General features: G+C 46.5%; 1 long non-coding RNA gene across 1 annotated transcript; it reads left to right on the forward strand.

The window, feature by feature from the left end:
- Positions 1-45: 45 nt before the first annotated feature.
- On the forward strand, positions 46-21,575 carry LOC141278186 (uncharacterized). Its single transcript, XR_012330529.1, has 3 exons — positions 46-161; positions 21,076-21,205; positions 21,545-21,575. It is a non-coding gene; the product is annotated as an uncharacterized lncRNA (long non-coding RNA).
- The last annotated feature ends 1,237 nt before the right edge of the window (positions 21,576-22,812 follow it).

Raw genomic sequence — 22,812 nt, forward strand, 5'->3', positions numbered from 1 at the left:
GGATCGAGTGTCCTGAGCTGCCCTTCGCTTCGCTGCGCTGCCGGGAGCTGAGATGCCGCCGGCACTAGGAGCCCTGGTCCCAAGTGCCTGGGGCAGGGCATCTCCTTGCAGCCCCTTATGGGGAAGCGAACCGAGACTAAGCACAAAGGATTAAAACAAAGGTAAGACTTTATTTCATTACCCAGCTTCTATTTTTATTTCCTGGGAATTATTAATGGACTTTGCCGGTGACAAATTCCTCCTCTGCCTTTGTCCTGCTTCTCATTCTTGAGGGGTGCTGAGGGGCCGCAGCGGTGGTCTGTCTTATGTAACTGCTTCTTGCTGAGTTTGGGCGTCATCGTAACCTCGGGTAGAGGACCAGAACTTCTCCCTAGCCACTTTTAGATATGTTTGGTTGTCACCAGGCCTTGGCCCTAACTGTTCATATTCCTGAGTGGCCGCCATTTGTCTAACCTTTTGGAGACAAAGGACATAAGACAATTTAAGATACATGGCCCATGTGTCAGCGAGAGAACGATGGTTATTAAGGGGCACAGGAAAGTAGAAATCAAATGACGCTGGGGAGGGCCTGTTTTACCCTGTACCACATTTGTTCGGCAAGGTCAGACTGGCTGGCTTCTGTTAGCCAAGTTGCTTTTTCTAGTAGCCTGTCTGCACTTACTCCAGTCAGGCCACTTGCATTGACATAAAAGCAAATTGACACGTTGGCCAGTGCACAGACCCCTCCCTGATCAGCTGACATAATCTAGGGCAATCGGTTGTCTAGGACCATGCTGGCCAGTGAGTCAACTGATTTTTGTATGGGGTTTAAAGGTTTGGTTTGTTTCACATGTCAAGTTGTTTTCTAACAGTTTGAAGTCGAGGCCAGTCTCAGTGGAGACTGTCACCACTGTGGCTACTACCTTTTTTAGGGTGACAGCGTTATATGCAGTTCCCCCAGCCAGGGTCACTAGTACTCCAATGAGTGCAATGACTCCTGGGATTAGTAGTCTTGTGGCTCTTTTGGAGTGTTATGGCTTCTTCGTGTGGGTAGTGGGTCGATTGTAAACTCCAACTAAGATTGGATGTGGTGACACAGCCCCTCACCTTAGTACTGTCTAAGCATTGGATGCCCAGCCCCTCTTTGAGTTTGGGGGCATACCCAAGAACGTGTATCCTCTTTGTAAGCACAGCGACCCTGTGCCATTGGCTTGAGTCCTCGAAGGGTCAGTGCTCTGGTGTTTCATCTACTTAAGTACCTCTAGGACTCCATTGGGGCACCCAGGTACCAAACTCAACTGTTTTCCCTTGTTGGATCACCTGATTCACATATTGTTCGTGCTGTTGGTCCATAAGTGTCTCAAGTGGGATCAGCTGCTTCAACTTGTTTACTGTTTATCACCAGCTGGGAGGACGGTGGTATTTCATAGTTCCCCCTTGGTTATTGAGTTTCCTCTTAAAAATGTCTGATGCGCCTTTCCTGTTTCAGGTTGGGCATGACAGATCCAACAGTCAGTGAATTTCCATTGTCCTAAATATCTCTGGTCACATTGTAGAAGAAATTTGTTTGCCATGGGGCGACCGTGGGGGTGAACATTCTAATGCCCAAGATGGGAAAAGTATAAAGGAAGTATAGGGCACTCATTTTGTCCTGGGGGTACAAAGAAGACTCAGCACAATGGCAGCAGTTACCATGGTATCTTGTGGGCTGCTGGTTTTCTGGGTTTTTAGGTACACATAATTTCCAGGCCGGAAGGGGTGTAGGGCCAGGTCAGTGGGTGCGGGCAGCACCTGATTACCTGTTCTGTGAGAGCTTTCATGGTTTCTCCCTCCTGGAGGGCATACTTGAGTTGTTCCATTTTAAGGGGGTTAAGGTATCCCTTTTCTTGGGCTTAGGGAATGGGCCTACCATACATAAGTTCAAACGTGCTTAACTTTAATTTATCCCTTGGGGCAATCGGAAGCAACTTAATACAGTTTTCTTGAGTTTCCTTACATAGCTTGGCTAAGGCCCCTTTCAAGATTTGATTGAATCTCTACTTTTCCTGATGATTGGGGTCTCCAGGCTAAGTACAAGGTCCGTTTTATGCCCAGGGCACTCGTTCACTTGAGACACAAATGCTGGACCAATCCCACTTTGTCGGGATTCTGGGAGTCCAAACCGGAAGATTATTTCTTTTAGTCATGCCTTAGCCACTCCAGCTGCCATTTCAGTTCTATCAGGGAATGCTTCTATCCACCCAGAAAATGTGTCTGCTAGCACCAAGAGATAGTTGAAATTGCCCAGTACTCTCAGTATGACAGTGAAATCAATCTGCCAGTCTTCTCCAGGATATGCCCCTCTGGTCTGAAACATTTAAGATCTTCCCTTGTCTAAGCTCTAAGACTTGGGTGAGGGCTATCAGCTCTGCCTTCTGGGCAGAAGTCCCTAAGGCTAGGCTTCTTGCGTCTATGACTTGGGTCTGAGAGGTTACTGAGTATCCTGCCAGCCTTTTCCCTCCCTCAAAAAACTACTTCCATCTCTGAACCATTCCTTTTCCAGTGTTTGGGAGAGTTTCATTTCCTAGGTCAGGGCAACTGGAATAGGCTGTCTTTTCCTTCTATTTAATCGTGTTCCAAGGGCCCTGTTTCTGTAGGTAGTAAGGTGGTAGAATTATTGTGTGACAGATTTTTGTAGTAACCACTAGGTTGTCTAATGGCTCTATGAATGCCCGTTCTTAGGCCTTCCCTGATACCCCCTAAATTTTGCAACTCTTGTGACCGAGTTTGCCAGAACCAAGTAAGTGGCACTGGTGTCGACTAAGAATTCAACAGGCATCCCCCTGTGTCCAGTGTCAGCCAGGGTTCCTGAGGAGTAAATTGGAGTACCAGCTTGGGAGCCCCCTGATCCTATCATTTTCCATTAATTTGGACCATCTGCCTTTGAGGGTAGTGGCTGGGATCTGCCATTCCCATACCCCTTTGGGACTCTTCCAGTGTCCCTCTTGGTTACTTACGGCACACTGATTGGGTCCTAGTTTCCTTGGCTGGCTACCCCTGGATGGGGGCTAAGGGTCCTCATCAAAGTTGAGAGTCTCTGTGGGCAGTTAGTCCAGATTCGCATGCCAACCAGTTGCTACTAGAGGGCAATAGCCAGTAGGTGGGCTTGCTTCCAGGTCTTTTTATACTCCTCCTTCTCCTCCTCCTCCTTCTCCTCAGTTATTAAAGGTTGTGGTAGGGAACCTTGACCAGGTGAGAGAGATGGGTATCTGGTTCTATTGGGTTGGTCAAAAAGTTCACTCAGGATGTTACGGAAAAACCCGAATGAACTTTTTCGCCAACCCGATATTTTTAATTTCCGAAGTTTAAGCCCAATGTCGGGGGCACTTTGGGAAATGAAATACAACCTCAGGATTGCAACCCCTTCCAATGACTCAGGGTCATGGGTAGTATAGATTCAGAGGCATTCCCTGAGACACTCTAGGAATGCCGAAGCATTTTCCTTGGGCTCCTGACTAATTTCCTTTATCTTATTCCCATTGACAGATGTCTTTCCTGCTGCCTGGATTCCCTTTAGGATCGTATTTTTATAATGGGTCAGCCTCTGTCTTCCACTCCCTGCTCCATTGTCTTGGCGGTCCCAGTTGGATTCGTTATCTGGGACCGCTTGAGTCCCCAGTCTGAAAATAGCGTGACCTGCATTGTTTCTGTTCTCTTTGTCTGCTTCCTCTTGGGCTTTTAAAAAGACTGTGGCCTTTTCTTCCCCTGCTAGGAGTACATTGAGGAGGCTCTGGATGTCAGCCCAGGTGGGGCCGTGGGTCTGAATGACCCCCCTAATCAGATTCAGGACCCCTCTGGATCGTCCCTCAATCCCTTACAATGACATTTTCCCAACTACCGAGGGGGCGGTTGGAGTGATTTTTTTGGTATGAAAATGCCATAAGATTTGACCCAAATAAGATTTCCAGGTTGGGAAATTTGGAGCCAGCACCAAACTCTTAATGGATTCCTCACGAGACCCAAATAGGCCTGGGCTCTGATACAGTTGGGGATTTCCCTTGCATTTATTAACGGCCTGTGCCTGAACTAGTCAGTCCTTCCTCAGTCAGGATGTCCCGCAGGAGGCTAGACGGGACTGCCTCCAGGCCAGAGCAGCTTGGCCGAGGCGGAAGTCTTCTCTTTTCTCCATTCAGCCAAAAAGGAGAAGTTTTCAGACTTCCCGGTAAAGGGCTAAAAACAAGACTCCCACGCGCTCCCCAGATCACCAGGGCAGCTGGAATGCTGTGCTGTTACCTGGAGGAGAGCCCGTGGAACCTCAGTCAATCAAGAATCTCCCAAGCTTTGCCTCACAAGCGGAGCGGGGCGGAGAGGTCAGATGGTGGGTGTTGTGTTTCCTGTTCTTGCCAGCAGCTCACAGGGATTCCTGATAATCACGGGGCTCCCCAGCCCACTTCAGAGAAACTAGCTCTGACAGGAAGAGGTCAAGTCACCGGTCACGTATTTACCTTGGGACCATTTCATACTCAGGCAACCTTGGTGCCTTTTCCTGAACTTGGGCGGAGCATCCTTGTTCTAATTTGTCAGGTGGCCCTCGTTACCTGGACCTTTTCCTGGTCTTGCCTCTTGGCTCACGGGACTGTCCAGTTTCCTTCACCAAACCAAAAGTGACTGTGGAAAATGCTACTGCTGAGCCCCGGAGGTGGGCAAGGAGGACAGAATCCCTGGTGCGGCCCCTACTGCCTTGCACAGGGGTCCACAGGGCAGCACTACTGGTGAGACAGTGGGCAAGACTGCTGTGGCTCCCTCTCGTCCACACGTCCTTACGGTCCCTGGACGTCAGACACTGCAGGAAGTCCAGCCAGAGGCAGCGGACAGATGTGTGTGAGTTTCAGTCTCTGATCCGCAGTGATGCCACAGTAGGATTCCCTTAGGAGGGTGTGGTCCAGATGCTGCTGCAGGCTATACTGTGTGTGCACCACACCCAGGTACTGGGTTGCTGGGCGGAGTTGCTCTGAATTCAGCTGGAGGCTGCTGCCGTTCTACCCCATCAGAGTGTACTCAGAGATCAGAGTCAGTCATCCTCATGTGAACCTCCCAAAGCTTCCGCCATCCTCCCGCTGGAGCCGGGGCGAGCCTGGAGCCTAGTGGGTAGGTGCAGGCAAAAAGGCCATGGTCTGTTCCTTCATGGTCACCAAATTTGTTACTAACCCTTTAGAGTCGGGCGCCAACAAGGCTCCTCCTGCTTGTTGTCATTTGAGCCACTAGAATGAGAGCAGGTTTGGTTCAGAAGCAGAGGAAAGTTTTATTCTTTGATGAAAGAATGGAGAGGTGTGAGCTTGAGCTCTGAAGTACAGAGTCTCTGGAGCAAGCCATTGGTGGGGCTGCCTTATAGGGTTCTTCTCTGTGGACAGCCTGAGGGGCAGAGTCCTCATGGGGCAGGGGCAGTCGTGTTGCTTGCAGAGCTCCAGAGTGAAGTGCTGGGTGCAGCATTTCTGCACATGGCACGCCAAGTTGGGGTGTTGGGTGCAGCAGTTCTATGCTGGGAACGCTAATCTGACGTGTTAGGTGCAAGGCCTCTGCATACGACATCTTATATGCAAGTGAAACTAGACTAAGCGCAAAACAAGAGGCTAGGCCTTATCAGCTAGACTACATCTTATTTTTGCTAAGGACCCCAGTGGGCTTGGCAGGGGACATCCCTCCTTGGAAGCTTCCTTGATCAGTCCTCATTGTCATTTATGCTGGGAGCTCCCTTACTGTTGCTTCATTGTACCTGCTAGTGTGTGCTTCCACATTGGTGCAATTATTCAAACAATGTCTCTCTCCTTTATTTAGACTGTAAAACTCCCAAGGGCAGGGTCTGAGTCTGTTTTACTCATCATTACATCCTAGGGACTAGCGTAGAGTGTAGTACATAACAGATGCTCATTAAGTCTTTAATAAATGATGAGTGAAAGAAGGAATGAATGGGCAGTCTCAACAGTCTCTAGTCAGTCTCCCTGATCTCAGACTTGGACCACTCTAGATCATTCTTCAGTTTTCTTACCAAATCTAGGCTCTGAAATCTTGCAGGCAACAGGAAGTAATTAAACCTCTTAACTCAACCCTTCGGAATCTAGTTCCAGTTTACCCATTCACCATCCCTGCCCTCTCCCCAGGCTCTAGCCCACATTTTCTCAACCTCAGCACTATTGAAATTTTTGGCTATATGATTGTTATTGTGGGGGCCATCCTGTGCATTGTAGGGTGTTTAGCAGCATCTCTGACCTCAACCCACTAGATGCCAGTAGTACCCGCCCCTAGTTGTGACAATAATGTCTCTAGATGTTGCCATATGTCCCCTGGGGAGCAACTGTCCTCACCTGAGAACCACCACTCTAGCCATATTATAAGTTTTCCCCAAATATGTTAAGCTCTTTGATGCCCTAGGTCTTTGTAAGTCCTACTCCCCCAGCCGGAAATGCCACCCCCTGTGGGATAAGGGACTTCCTATTCATTCTTCCAGATCCCATCCAATGCTTCCCTTTTCTGTGAAACCTTCCCTGATTTCTCAGGGCAAGAAGCAAGGATAATAATGCTGGCAGTTTTTATCTTTATGAGAGTCTTATGAAGATGGAATAGCCCAGTGTTCATGTAAGGGCTTGGCAGAAGGCACAAATGCATGTGTCAACCGAGTGAACAAATGTTTGGTATGCATATGGTTGGTACCCATGGAAAGAACCAGATTATTTATTTGTCCTCAAATAGCTGAAGGATGATCTGTGAATGAGCAATTACTTGGTGAGTTATGAGTGAGCTCTCCTGGGAGGTTGATAGTAACCGTACATTAGAAAAAACTTAATAAATAGGGGTGTCAGGCCTGTGGTAAAGGGAGCACCCACCCCAGCCCAGGCATTAGAATGGTTAGGCAGAGGCTTGAAGACCATCTGCTGGGATGCAGTTGGGGTCTTTGCCTTGGGTGGGAGTTCAGTCGGGTGGCTTTTGTTCCTTTCTAACTCAAGGACTCTGCAGTTTGAAATAGTCCCACTGTTTACTGATAAATTGAGTCTTAGATTTAGTGGCAGTGTTAGGCCTGGGAGTACCCCTGGCCACAATGAAATCCCCTCTTTTCATTGTACTAATTGTGCAAGATCTCTGCCCTCCCAAATGTGTGAGTGATATTTCTACTCACGAAGAAAGAGGTCGTTCTGGTGAGGGTTTGTGGTGGACACTGTGACGTGCTGCCGTAACCCCCTTCGGGACCCTTCAGGGCTGCTGTGAGAAGAGAACCTGCAGCTGTTGGCACTCCATGGCGATTGCCTCTGCTGGGAGAGCCACCTTTCCCAGAGCCAGGCCCCTTCCCAGAGCAGCCACGTCTAATGACTGATCCACGTGGGAGGTGCAAAGGCCTGGCTCCCCTCCCTGACTTGGGACAACTCTGTGGGCTACTCCAGCTCCCTGTGTGGCCAGCCGAGGCCTCCTTGAGATTGTATCACAGCTCAACTTCTCCCTCTGTCTCCTTCTACAGGTGTTGATCCAAGAGCACTCCCTAATAACCATCCTGGACACTAATCTATATCTGTCCTTCTTGAGGACCCCAGCTAGAGACAGGACCCCCTCTCTTGCTCACGTATTCGTGTCTCTCCGTAACCCCTTATACTTTGCCCATGGAGATCAGAGCCCTGAGAGCAGTGACTCCTAAAAAGCCATGTGAATTCTCACTGGACTGTGGGGAGCTATGAAATTTAGGGGATATAATTGAAGTGGCTTTTGCGTGTATGTCTCGAAAATGATGAAGCCTTAGATCACTCTGATGTCTCCTTGCTGCCTCTTGGTGTTATTGGAGAGCTTTCTTGAAGATTCCTTTATCCTGTGAGTCCCCAAGCTCAGGGCAGTGGGGTACTGTGGCATAGTTTTCAAAATGCAAAGACCAGTATACTTTCTGGTGTGGGCTATAGAAGATGCCATACAGGTAAGACTCGGAAAAGCTGGGATTTACACACAGGTCATCTGGTCTGGGGTCTACATCTGTACCCACTGAATTAAACTATCCTCCTATCAGCTGTGGCTTGGAGGGGAATAGACCCATCTCCAGAACAGGAAGAGTCTCAGGCAGAAGCACTCCCATTCTTAAAATATACCCACTCACAGGGCAGAGAGAGGTGGGAAGAAATCAAGTGACAGAGGCTCCACAATAGAGACAGCTAGAGGGCTAGGTCCTGGCACAGGGATCCTCTGTGAGCTTCCTCTGGTTTCCCCAAAGTTTTAAGCATGCTTGACATCTGGCAAGGACACCGGGAAAACCTGGATAAAATTCTGACCCTTCCTCCCCTCCCACAGCAGCTCCATCTCTCCTTTCCAGAGGCCTCCTCTGAGAGGTCTGCTTTCACTAAATTGCATTTATTCAAATAATCTGTCTCAGAAAGATGCCAGGCCTAGCAGAAACCCTCCTGGGATTTGAACCTGCAGTTACCCGGAGCAAAAGTATTTCAAACCTGAGGCTGAGGTCACTGAGCCAGGCCCTGAGGGGACTGAATGCAAATTTTGTACTTCAGTTTAAATCTGGGCAGGAGGAAGGGTGCCTGCTGCCTGCGAATGCTGGAGCTCCCCAACTCTTCCTGGTCCTTGCTTCTGGTTGCAGCAGACATCCCTGGCAACAGGGAGGCAAAAACAGGCTGCAGTGCACAGGGCTGCTGGCTGCTGCAAGATTTTCCTTCTTCAGCTGAGTCTCTTTTCATTTAGTGAGTACCTACTATGTGCAGGGCACAAAGTTATCTAATCCTCACCATGGCAGTGAAGGAAGTATTATTTGGGAGGCAGTTCCAGGAAGTTGGAGCTCAGGTTTTACCGAGATCTCACACCTAAGTTCACCCCAGTGCGTTTCATCATTCCACTTTTAGTTCTGGTAAATCAGAATGTCATAGATTGGAAAAACTAAAGCATCCCTGTGTTCTGTAATGCTCTTTCTGGGGGCAGATGCATGTGGATTAAAACCTGGGTAAAGGTCTCGGAGGGCCCGCCCCACCAGTTTATTGTGGGTTATGAAACACCAAGAACTGGGCTCACGATGGAGACAGGGACAACAGTATTCCTGTGCTGATGCTAACGGGCAGCTCTGTAATCCACCCCACCGATGTTTTCAAAGATCTGTGTCCTCTTTTGTGGCCACTTGGCATAAATCTGTCATTTCTGTCTCTCAAATTTGTATCAGCAACTCTATGCATGGGACCCTCTTTAGGTGCTGGCAACTCTTCCTCCCCCAGGCTCTCAGGACATTCTTCCTGGCCCATCCCCATGTGCAGGTCGTGGTGCATGCTTTTTGAGTCCACCTTCAGTTGTCTTTCCTGGTGACCCTGTTTAGGTCCAGCTGAGGGACTGAATAATCAGTGGGCCTGCAGGATGCTGGGAGGTCTATGCTGTTTGGACAGTGGTCATCTTAAGGGAAAGCCTTAGGAAGGTGGATGCCGGCTCTTAGGCTGGTCTTGGGCCAACCCCATCTGACATCCATGTTCCTTCCCTTGAGAAGCAGTGAAAGGAGCAGGATGAGAGGATGTTTCCCATTAGGCAACCTTTCTGTCTCCATACGAGACGAGGGCAGTTATGGGCTGAATTGTGTCCCCCTCCCTCAGAATTCACATATGAAGTCCTAACTCCCAGTACCCCAGCATGTGGCTTTATTTGGAAATAGGGTTGTTGCAGACATTATTAGTTAAGATGAGGTCATTAGGGTGGGCCCTAATTCAGTATGACAGGAGTCCTTATAAGAAGGGGAATTTTGGATCAAGACATGCAGGCAGGGAGAAGGCCATGTGAAGATGAAGGCAGAGATTGAGGTGATGCATCTGCAAGTCAAGGAACACTAAAGATTGCCAGAAAGCCTCCAGAAGCTAACAAGGAGGCCTGAGACACATTCTCCCTCACAATCCTCAGAGAGAAACAACCCTACCCACACCTTGACCTCAGACTTCCAGCCTCCACACTGTAAGACAAGAAATTTCTGTTGTTGAAGCCACCCAGTTGGTGGCGCTATGTTATGACAGCCCCAGCACACTAGCAAAGTGATTGAGTGTATCCCACTGCTCAGCCTTGCGGGGTCTTGCACAAACACTCCTCTCTGGGAGGGGCGGCTCCTGCGAGGAGTGTGCTCCCTACTGATGCCAAAGGTGACCTATAACCTATCTGGTAATAATAACAGTTAAGATAATTGTTTCATTTATTTAATATCTGCTTTTAGTACATTTGAACATCTGCTATTTACCTGACACTGTTCTAGGTGCTGAGGACACAGCAGAGAACAAAACAGCGCTCAGGGAACTTAGGTCCTAACGGGGGAAAGGAGGCAGCAAGCAAAAATGCAAGTCAAGTGATACTGTGTTGGGCAGTGAAAAGTGACACAGAGAGAAATAGAACTAGAAAGTGGAGTAAGGACAGCTGGGGGTATGTGGGGAGCCATTTGCAGGAAGGAGCTCTCTGAGGTTATATTTAAGCAAACCTGAAGGAGAAGAGGGGGTGCTGTGAGGACACCCAGAAAAGAGTATTCCCAGCACAGGGGGACAAGTGCAAAGGCCCTGAGGCTGGGACATGCCTGGCATGTTTGAGCACCCGTGGGAGCCTGTCATGACTGGAGTGTCATGAGCGAGCCAGAGAGGGGAGGGAGATGATGAAAATCTGCTTCCCCAGTCTGCACAGTGCAAGCCCCGGTGCCCCCTCTACAGATGACACCTGTGCTGGCAGGAACACCGCAGGAAACAGGTTGCTCACCTCCTATTGCTAGATCTGTGGCTCAGCTCGGGCGTCAGGAACTATCTGGGGCAGTTGATGGAGTCTGCCTGCCGGGGAAAAGCAAAGTCAGCGTTGCTCCGGGCTCACCAGGCGAAGCTGCCTGGTCCTAGGCGCCGAGTGGAAGCCATCTGTGCCGAGCCGGGTTTTCCCTCTGCAGGAAGAAGTCCCTGTCCCCACAAGGTCCCCCTCCAGCCTATCCGGGGAAGATGGGTCTCCTGTGAGAGATAGAGGGCCTGGCTCAGTCTACTCCGAGGAATCCACCTCTGTCTATTGCACTTGGTAATGACGGTGTTCCAGTGCTTGAGCCTCCACCAGCAATGGTGCAGAAGTAATTTATATCATTTAACTTCCCTTCTTATTGTTACAAGTCAGTAACACTCACTGAGTTGTTCACTGGCTTCCTCCCAGGAGAGGAGATTCAGAGAGGAGGAAGGGAAGGCTGTGTGCTCCTCTCTGCTTCGTCTTCTCACAACTGAGGACAAGGGGCTTAATACTTAGCAAGTGCCTTCTGAGGACCTGGTAGTGCAGGTGACTGGACACTATTATTACCTTGTGAAGTGCAGAAAAAGGGAGCCCTTTCACAGAAAACCAAGTGATCAAATATTTAAGTAGCCTGGGTTGCAACGTACAGCACTCAGTGGAGGAAGAGATGAAAGAGATGGTAAAGGCACTGCCTCCAGGAGGCTAAAATCTAGTTAGAGAAGCTGAGTCTCTGCATGCACATGGTTTTGGGTGAAAAAGAAAACGAAAGAGCAATGAGAGCCATAAAGAAACCACTGAAGAAAATAAGCAATTTTCAGTCAGTTGGACTCATGGGGGGAGTGATTCAGCTTTGGGGAGGAGGATGGAGAGGATGAGGTTATGTATAACCCCCAAACGCAAGGCTCAGACTCCTTGGGGATCCTGTCACCCCAATTTTAAATGCCACAAACGGGGCTCCAGAAGGGCAGGGCTGGAGACGTGGTTTGAGTCGCTGAGTCAGGGGCTCTTCCCAAGCCTTGCGTTTGGACTTCTTTCTGGAATTGGCTTCGTCTGCTGTGAGCCCACTTTGTCTCCTAAGTGTCTACAGAACCCTCAGACTGTTTGATCCACAGTGATGTTTAAATGCACACACACATATACACATATACATATGCAGAAACAATTTTGAATTTTCAACGTTTCTTGCCTAGGGAAAAAGAAAAGTTATCTCTCTAGAATGCAAGCCCTCCACTGTCTTTAGAAGGGGTGGATACAGCCTTCCTTTGTGTAGTTTGCCAAGGGCTTGGAATGCCATGTGTGGCTGCTCTTGTTCTGTCCCTTCTGGTTAACAATGAGCCCTCCCTCAGGCCCAGGAATCTGGCTCATTTCCTGTATCTCCTATTTCACTCGACATGTGGTCCAGGATTCCTGTAAGTAGCTCATGATGCAAGCCTGGCAGTTAGGGAGGTGGCAGTTCAAGGAGGCCTAGGTGACTTCTAAGTGACAGGGCGTGTCCTGTCCCATGCCCGAGAGCAGCTTTGGCGGGGAGCTTGCCTGTGGGTTTGTGAGCATCTTGGAGGATCAGCTCCAGGATGGGGGTGGGTTAACAGCAGTGGAATTCATCAATGAGGAAAAGTCTCTTTATCAGTGAGAAGCTCCTATTTCTTGGGATTCTGTCTCCTTAGAAAATTTGATTAAAAACAGAAGAAAGTCAAAGGACATTCTGTGTTTTAGGAGTTTTTGCGAGACTAGTTATGGGGGCCTGAAAGCAGCCACAACGGACCACTCTGTCCTGGTGAAGGTCTATTCTTTATATTCCTTATTCGACTTCCCTCCATGTGGCAGGGCCTCTAGGCAAAGAGGATCACCACACTCAGCCTGGCCTCCAGTGAAGGTGGTTTCTGGCCCATCTTGGGTGTGTTTGATCTTGAGATAAGTTCTTTTGTTTTTATAATTTTTATTGGGGTATAAATTTACAATGTGTTAGTTTCAGGTGTACGGCAAAGTGAATCTGTTACACATATATCCACTCTTCTTAAGATCCTTCTCCCATATGGGCCATTACAGAGTACTGAGTAGAGTTCCCTGTGCTATACAGTGGGTCCTTATTAGTTATCTATTTTATATATATACTAGTGTGTATGTGTCAGCCCCAATCTTCCAATTTATCCCCCCCTTACCCCCCATTGGGATAAATTCTTTTTTTCTCTTTTACTTTTAATTTTTTTAAATTTTTGGCTGTGTTGGTTCTTCGTTGCTGTGCACAGGCTTTCTCTAGTTGCAGCGGGTGGTGGCTACTCTTCATTGTGGTGCGCAGGCTTCTCATTGAGGCGGCTTCTCATTGTGGAGCACGGGCTCTAGGTGTGTGGGCTTCAGTAGTTGTGGCCCGTGGGCTCAGTAGTTGCAGCACTTGGGCTCTAGGGCGCACGGGCTTCAGTAGTTGTGGCCCGTGGGCTCAGTAGTTGTGGCTCACAGGCTCTAGAGCACAGGCTCAGGAGTTGTGGCGCACGGGCTTAGTTGCTCTGCGCCATGTGGGATCTTCCCGGACCGGGGATCAAACCCGTGTCTCCTGATTGGCAGGCGGATTCTTAACCACTGCGCCACCAGGGAATTCCCGGGGGTAAGTTCTTTTAATCAATGAAGTAAGTACAGGGTTAGCTCAGTTTCTCATCAGTGTCCTGTTTGACAGGTATCGTGGGATGGGCCTGTGAGGCCCGGTTGCCTAAAACTTCAATCTAAACACATGAAGCAAGATTCCCCTCAATTTTCTTATTTTCTGTACAAACCTAGAATCCAACATCCATGAATTTAATTCAGTAAACTTGAATTAAGCACCTTGTATTATTTAGAATATGAATGTGCTGTTCTAAGCAGACCCAAAATAACACATTGGCTTAAATGTGGTCGGAAAGTATTTCTCTCTGTGTAACTGCCTGTGCGTAGCAGCTCAGCTGGCTAGGAAGGTGGCTCTGTGAAGTCCAGACGAGCTCTGAGCTCTTTCTATCCTTCTTCTCTCCTGTTACTAGGGTGCTTTGTTCACATCTACGTGGACCAACATGGCTGGCCAGCACATCTGCATTCCAGCCACAGGAAAGGAGGGCAGAGGAGCAGGAGGACACCCTCCTTCCTTTGAAGGGCAAACCCTTAAGCTGTGCATGCCCTTTGGTGCACTTCCCTTTGGCCAGAACTTAGGCACAGGGTCACAGCTAACGTAGCAGAGGCTAGGACATATAATCTTTATTCTAGGTGGCCATGTGTGTAGCTAAAAAGCAGTCCTTCTGTTACTGGAAGACAGAAACAGAGACTGGATGTTAGGGGACAGACAGCAATTTCTGTCTTGCATGTTGATTATGCAAGATGCTAGGTGCTGAATCAGGAGAAACAAGATGGGGTCCACTCCTCACATTAGATGCATTTCCTACAGCCTAGTATTCTTTGTAAGAAAAGTACGAGGCAGACTTTGAGAAGGAGAACAGAGGAAAGGACATCTCTGTTGGCATGAAGAGTTGGAATTCAGGAGAAGAGGCAATTCTGGGCCGAGGAACTAGATTGAGATGCTGAGGTGGGGTGGAAAGGTGTGTTTGGGAATAGCAGAGTCAGGTAGCAAGTAGCGTAGGTAGGTGAGGAGGGGTGAGCTCCTATGAAGTCCGCTGGGTCAGTCTGGGGTGGGCCGCCCGTGCTTTTACAGCTACAAAGGGGTGTTGTCAGAGTTGCACTTGATGGCGATTACTCTGGAAGCAGTGTGTTTAGTCTTTGGATGGGGGGGCAGGGCTATGGGGGTGTGTGTGTGCACATGCACAGTGTGTTGAAGTGGTGAGGGTGAAATTGATGAGATTTAGCAAAGAGACAATAAAGAAAACATTGCACGCTCATGAGACCTAAGATTTAAGGGAGGTGGCAGGGGGCAATTGAAATAAGCAGTAGACTCAAGAGACTTTGGTCAAATAAAGAGGTAAATATTATTCCTGCAGATGCAAGACCTTTGGAGGAAGGTTAAGAAGTAAGTACTCTTGGACCCCAAATTCTGATTTTCAATAGATGAGTCGAGAAGCTTTATTCACAGATGCACACCCACACTGCTTCTTCCCCTGCCCCATCCCTAACTCCTGCACATATTCATTGCATTTCATAGTCATTGCAACCTAATGAAAGAGGCCAACCCCGGCCTTGATGATTCAGGGTGTGGGGAAGTTCCACATCTGGAGATGTTTCAGATCCATCTTCAGCTCTTTTGAATCATCACGGAACACTTGATTAGACATTTCTGCTCACACTTTATCTTTGTAAATTTATTTTGAATTTTAAATTTAATTTTAGAAAATGAAATACATTTATATTGTTCAGAATGCAGCAACATAAAAAATGATGTGGTACATATTTTTGCTCCCACCTCTGTCCCATTCTGTCAAGCTCCTGCCTGTACCCCACATGGATAATCACTTCTACTATAAATGTTTGCAGTTTTTTTAATCCCCCATTATAATCTTTATCAGTTACCTCTTTACATCACTGAAGTCTCTTAAGTCTATTGCTCCTTCCATTCCATCTGCTATTTCTGACTATACTGTTCCCAAACACACCTTTCCTCCCCACCTAAGTCTCAATCTAGTCCTGCTGCCTGGAATTGCCTCTTCTCCTCCTGTGCTACCCATCTACCAAATTCAGATCAAATTCCAACTCTTGTGCCAACAAGGATTTCTTTTCCCCTGTTCCTCTGTTCTTCAAGAACCCTTTTCAAAGTCTGTCTTATATGTTTCCTAGAATGTATACTAGATTACAAATTGATTTATGGCAAGCTTGGAAAGATGCTTGATCCTTGAATAGGGTGGTTTTTTGTTTGTTTGTTTTTAAACTAATAGACTGTAGGGTCAGTTTATTTGGCTGAAGTGAAGTGAACCCCTTCATTCCAAGGGGTTCTTATATGGGTGAATTGAAGCTTCCCCAATTCTAAGACATTCTGAAAATCAAGAAGGTTGGAGACATCCAGTGGTGTGCTGGAACCAGGACTTACTGCCTCATGAGAATCAGTTGAAAGCATCTCTTTCTAATTCCTCATTCGGTGAGATTTGGTTGGTATTTTGAAATTGGCCACAGTGGGAGTATTTATACCACAGGAATTGGCGTAAATTTAGGGCTTTTTCCTCCTGAATGCCAGGAGTTAAACGTTTACCAGAACACTGCTGGAGACATCAATCAAGATTGACCGTTTTTTGGTACAGCTACTGTGGAAAACAGTATGGAGGTTTTTCGAAAACCTAAAAATAGAATTACCATATGACCTAGCAATTCCATTCCTGGATGTATATGCAAAAAAAAAAAAGAAAACACTAATTTGAAAAGATGCACCCCAATGTTTATAGCAGCATTATTTACAGCCAAGATATGGAAGCAACCCAAGTGTCCATCAACAGATGAATAGATAAAGATGCGGTATACATATGCCCAATGGGATACTACCCATCCATAAAAAAGAATGAAATTTTGCCATTTGCAACAACATGGATAGACTTGGAGGGCATTATGTAAAGTGAAATAAGTCAGACAGAGAAAGACAAATACTGTGTGATATCACTTGTATGTGGAATCTAAAAATAAAACTAGTGAATATAACAAAAAGGAAACAGGCTCACAGATATAGAGAACAACTAGCAGTTACCAGTGGGGAGAGGGAAGGTGGGGCAAGATAGTAGGTAGAGAAATAAGAAGAACGAACTATTATGTATAAAATAAAATAAGGGGCTTCCCTGGTGGTACAGAGGTTAAGACTTTGCGCTTCCACTGCAGGGGGCGCAGGTTCAATCCCTGGTGAGGGAACTGAGATCCCTCAAGCTGCAGGGTGCCACCAATAAATAAATAAATAAATAAAATAAAATAAGCTACAAGGATATATTGTACAACACAGGGAATATAGCCAATATTTTATAATAACTATAAATGGAGTATCACCTTTAAAAATTGTGAATCACTGTTGTATACCTATAACTTATATAATGTTATACATCACCTATATCTCAACTGAAAAAAAAAATCGGCCATTTTTGTTTTGTTGAACGCCTAATTGATCTTGGTTTGTTCCTTTCCATCTGCTCACCATGCCTTCAGCTAGTTATCCTCTACCAGCAGGCACCACTCTTTCCTTTCATCTCCTTGCCGGTTGTTTAATCAGTTCAGGTTTAACGAATAGACCAAATCCAATGCCTTCTCTTGACCTTACAAAAGTTACTCATCGGATTGTTCTGTGTCTGCTAATAGTTTTCTTTTTTTTACACTAGTAATAACAATTGTTCGGACAGTTTTCTTGATTCAGTTCAAAATAACTTAGTCTCTCATCAACCAGCTTTACTCTTGGACTTTGTATCACTGTTGTATTTTGAACCACAGTGGCTGATCCTTTGGCATGGAAAATGGAGCAACCCAGGAGACTGTTTGATTATAGTAAGGGTAGAGTGTTAGGGGTAGGGTATCAAAGAAAGAGAGATATTGAGGTTAACTGTGAAATGTTAAGCCTGGGGAATAGGCTGATGTTAAGTCATTAACTGAGATAAGGAAATAGGAGCTTATTTAAAGGGTATACCTTGATTTGGGATATGTTTTGTTTGAGATAAAACAGGGTGGGACAGTACTTTATCTCACATGTTTAAAAACATGACTTGAAGTCAGAACACCTGGGATGGAACGTCACCTGTAAAAGACAACTCTTGAGTGTGCCTGCCCAGTCTATGCCCCTTTCTCTGTGAATTACCTCTTCTGCAGCCATGTCTGGTACCTCTTCTAATCTACTTCCTATTCTACATGCTACAGCTGATGTGGTCGGGAGTGGTTACCCTATATAACCTGAGCTAATCAGAATCTCTTTCATGAGAATTTGGAATTAATGGACATGACTATGATGAGTCTTTGTAAGTACTGGACCTGTAGATGCTGTAGTCAGGGGGCATAAGGATGCCACTTTGGAGCCTCGGTGACGGTACCATGGACCATGATGAGCAAGAAGAGAGAGCCAGTCTGTAAATGCAGAGAGGGGCAGGATGGTGCAGCAGTCAGTGAGAGAGGAGCAGCAATGGGTGGAGCAGAGACAGTCTGATGAAGGAAGGAGAGAGGAAGTAGCTGCCTTGATCTGATGGTTCTCCAGGCCCAGTTCCAGCTCTTTGTGAGGCTGACTGTAGCCTTCATCCTAGGGTTCTTGGAGACATCCCAGCTACCTCATAGTAAGTCTGCTTTTACTTAAGCTAACTGGAAGAGTTTCTGTTCATGGAGCTAAACCATTCATCCCTAAGCCCCTGGCTCTGCTGCTTACTAGTTGTAAGCCTTACCCAAGTCACTGAGCTCAAGTTACAGATGGGTTTCAGCTTCTTCATCTGTAAAATGAAGGTAATAACATTTATCTTTTATGGTTCTTTGAAGATTAAATGATATATTGTTTGAAAAGCACTTAGCAAAGTGCTTGTTACTTAATAATCATTGTGTAATGTGAGGTAATATTATTTTGTGAAAATACCTAGCACAGTGTCTGGCATTTGATAGGAAGCCAGTAAGTGTTAGTCGACCAGTGTGTGCTTTCATGAGTCTTCATACCTTGCCCTGCTCTCTTAGGATGTCCTTTGCCATCACATGCACTGGGCTGACCCCCACTTAGCCTTCTTGTGGAGGTCTCCTAGGTGACCCTTCTCTTTGATGACAATTATTAACCCAAATTATTATCATTTTACTTCTGTGTCCTCCTATAAATTTTGATACCCTTCAAGGAAGTCATATTCTTCTTGGTATCCCCAGTTTGTGCAGCAAACTTTTTTTTTTTTTGCGGTACGCGGGCCTCTCACTGTTGTGGCCTCTCCCATTGCGGAGCACAGGCTCCAGACGTGCAGGCTCAGCGGCCATGGCTCACGGGCCCAGCCGCTCCGTGGCATGTGGGATCTTCCCGGACCGGGGCACGAACCCGTGTCCCCTGCATTGGCAGGTGGACTCTCAACCACTGCGCCACCAGGGAAGCCCATGCAGCAAACTTTATATATGACAAAGTCTTTATAAATGTTTGATTAATGAATTAATGGGTGGATGGAGATGTCCAGTCTAGTCATAGGGCCAAAGATATCACATGGGGGTCATTTACCAACAGAGGACACTTGAAGTCATAGGTGAGAATGTGGTCACCTGGAGAGGGTAGCATGAGAAGAGGATAAAGACAGAATGTGACAAAAACTTACTGGTTAGGAAAGAGTGAGCTCAGAGGAGGCAGCAGAAAAAGAAGAAGAAATTCAGAATAAGGATTGGGTCCATCAAGGTGTAAGAGAGTACAGAGATTCAGAAATCAAGAAAGGAGAATGCAGGGGAATATAAAGAATGGTCAGAAGGGTCAAAACTCCACATAGTCGGGGAAGATGATGAATTAGACAAAGATATTGGATACTGCAATTTGGAGACTGTTAATGAGATACTTGAAAGCAGATTCAGAAGGCTGGCTAAGAGGAAAACCAGATTTATTTGTGTAGATGGCAAGTAAACACTGTTCCTTTGGGAATTCAGTGGAAAATGAGGAGGGAGCAGGGATGATGAAATTACTAGCATAGGGAACATGGGAGCAGGTAATAAGTCACTTATATATACAGCCTGCCCCACCTTCCAGTGTGTGGGCTCTCGAAGCTTTCTTCTTTGCAATGTAAATAATGTCATACTTGCTCCCTTCTCCACTCGCCATTGTCATGAAGTTCCTCCTGCCCTGATATTTGATGAACAAGGTTTTATTTATCACTGTCTATATGATTTTACGTACTGGTTGTCTTATTTCTGCCAATTTTCCTATGGTAGTCCATCCATCTATCTGTCTATACAGCCATATGTCCATCCTTCCATACAATATTTATTAGGTCACCCTTAAGATCCAGGCACTACTTTAGGCATTGTAGGGAACCAGGACTGCCCTCAAGGAGCTTTTCGTCTAGTTGAGAAGATCAGAACACTGGCTGCTTTCCCTGGAGTTTTCTAGTTTTGTTCTTTTGGGAGTTGCAGCTCCCTCTTGGTACTCCAGATTCCCCAGTGGTTTGCCTGACCCCGGGAATCATGGACTCTGAGCTGTGGCCCATGGCCAGGGATTCCTAGTGATTGGCCAGTGCATAGCTCACCTGACACCAGGCAGAAACCAGGCTCCACTGAAGTGGATCGTCTGACCAGAGCCCAAAGGCAACGGGCTGTGGCTTTGGGAGCCTCTCGGCGAGACCTGTGTGCATTATTCATGGCTTGTCATTTGCAGTCGGAGAGACAGCCTGCCCTCTGACATCTCTGAAGAAGTTCATGATTTATTGGAGGCATCAGAAGAAATATAAAACTAAATAGTAATATAATCCCCTGGGGGAAGCCTTGCTTCAGTATTTTACATAGTATTAGAACCTTAGCAAATAGTTTCCCTGAGATAAAAACTTTGGCAAACATTCAACTGAAATGTTTGAGAAGTGAAACCATTTATGTTTTGATGTCAGGAGACTTGAGTCTCATCCAGTCTTCTAAATATCAAATTTTGAGAAATCCCCCAATACAAAGTAACAGGAGGTCTGTAACTCAAGCAACACAGCATCAGCTGTTCTAACACCGGTTTGAGAGCCGGTGGGTGATTTTGAACTTTTCCTCTTTGCTCCTTTCTCCATCTCACCAAAACAAGTGCAAACCCTTTAATCTGTGATTACTTGGGGTCAAAAAAAAAGAAGTATGGTGAATCTTTCTTATCTCTGTAGGATCATACTTGTATAATTTAGGAATCAGTTTTATTACAAACTACAGAAAACTCAACTCTGAGAGGCTTCAGCTACTGAGTTGGGCTGTTTTACCTTCATATAATAAGTTGGAGGTGGGCAGCCCAGGGCTGGTATAGCTGCTCCAGAATGCTGTCAGTTCCTTTGTCTCTTTTGGTCCCATCATTCTTAGCATGTGGCTTTGAGCTTCCTGTTTGCAAGACTGCTTCCAGGCAGGAAGAAGGGGGAATGCCAAAAGTGGTCTTCTTGAGAGACATTATCATTTTGTTTGGTAAGGGAAGTGCTTCCCTGTGGTTTCCACCTATATCTCCTTGGCCAGGACATGGCCTTTCCTGGCTGGAAGATGGCTAGGAAAATGGAGTATTCAGCTTTTCAGTCTGTATGTTAGAGAAAGGTAAGAAAAAAGGTAGTTGGGATTGAGTATCAAGTAAGCAATTCTGCAGTATCTGCTGCAACACTCTGGAAACAATTTTGGAATTTTTGAAATGCAAGAACTTATACATACACACTGTTTTTTAATATCAGTGAATTAACCCCCCAAATTAATAGCTGCCCAAAGAGCAGCTCCACTCTGAGTACAATGGTATCTCAACAGGAATTTTCATAATGTTTGATTAAGAAGCGTATTTCATAATGTTTCATTTCCACTCAGAGCTGGAGAGTGAAGAAGATGGTGGAAGAAGGGAAAGAGCTGAATGTCTTGTTTTTCCTGAGAAAATGGAGCTGCCTCCTCTTGGTGACAACCCCTGGCCTGAGGAACAGTTGAGCCACTTCACTTCAGGGTAGTTTGGTTTAAGCCCCCGGGAAAAATCTAAAAGGAGCAGTCATAAAAGTTTATCCCAATGCAAGTCCCCTGTAGGAGTGCTAAATAGGCTTCCTGGTGGCATGTCCTGTGGAAACAGAATGACCTATTTGAGTGCCAGTGCATTTGCTGCTCTGCTCTGCAGGTTTCAGCAACAGGTGGCGGGCCATCTTCCCTGCTTGCTGATCTCCGTTGCGTGTTCGGTGGACCTGATCATGTAGCTGGGCCACACGTTCTCCACTTTGGATTAGGGGGTTAATTCATCACATCCAGAGAGCCAGTGGTTAAAATATGAGTTTTCTCTGCCCCGCATGACCAGGTCTGCTCTCCTCCTGCCTTCTCTCCCCTCCACCTGCCCGGTGGGCTCAGGACAGGGCCGGGAGAAATTCCTGAGCATCATTCCTGTGTCCCCAAAGGCTACGTTGTCGGCTGTCTTCCTTTAGGTGGATTGGGTTTGCTTAATTTAAATTAAATTCTTAATTAAAAGTGAAATTCTGGGAGATGGTGTTGGATAGACAAAGACAGTGCATCCAGAGGGAGGAGACAGAACGCTCAGATGATAGAAGCCCCATCATAAGGTTACGGAGAGGAGAACTCCCGGACTTGTGGTGTTGGGGCCAGGTTGGGAATGAAGAGCTGAATTTCATTAAGATAATTGGCATTCTTTTTTTTGAGTTGTACACGTTATTTTTCCTTCCAGTTTTGTTGAGATACAATTGACATATAGCACTGTATAAATTTAAGGTGTACAGCAGGATGAAGTGATCGGCACAGTAAATTCAGTGAACATCCATCTTCTCATACAAAGTAAAAGAAATAACATTTTCTTTCTTGTGATGAGAACTGTTAGGATTTACTCTCTCAACAGCTTTCATTTATAACATACAGCAGTGTGAATTATATTTATCATGCTGTACATTACATCCCTAGTACTTATTTATGTTGTAACTGGAAGTTTGTACCTTTTGCCTACCTTCATCCAATTCCCCTTCCCCCCACCTTCCAACTCTGGTGAGCACAAATCTGATCTCTTTTTCTCTGAAGGATAACTGGCCTTCTTGTGTGTCCGCCCATTTCATGCATTCCTGAAAACAATGACTCATGAACCAGAGGTTCCTTATGAAAAGCAGCATCTTAGACTTCAGTTGTGTTGGGCAGCCTTTCTCTGAGGAAATAGGTGGAGGACAAGGAAAGAGAAGGAAATAAACGCTATGCACAAACCATATGACAATCTTCACAATGATCTTGTGAGATAAGAGAGGTCTCTTGAGGAAACTGAGGCTCAGAGAGGTGGTGCACTGCCTAGTATCACATAGCCAGTGAGGGGAGGTCAGCATTTGGTCCCCCTGCCTGTCTGATGATATTTCTGAGTCCCCATCCAGTGGACCTGTTAGGAAACCCCCGAGCTTAGAAGTCTCCTACCCCAGCCAGGTGAGAAGTCCCTAAGCAATACCTGGAAGGGGAGAGCAAACAGAAGTGCCCGTTGTCCCTCAGAGCAGAACCACCAGCCTGGCAGCCCCTTCAGGAGCAAACATTTTTTACTGACCAAAATGGCTGCAGAGTTCAGCTGAAGTCACTTTCCTAGTT

This window comes from Tursiops truncatus, chromosome 3, assembly GCF_011762595.2.
Source record: "Tursiops truncatus isolate mTurTru1 chromosome 3, mTurTru1.mat.Y, whole genome shotgun sequence".
Classification (NCBI taxonomy): Eukaryota; Metazoa; Chordata; class Mammalia; order Artiodactyla; family Delphinidae; genus Tursiops; species Tursiops truncatus.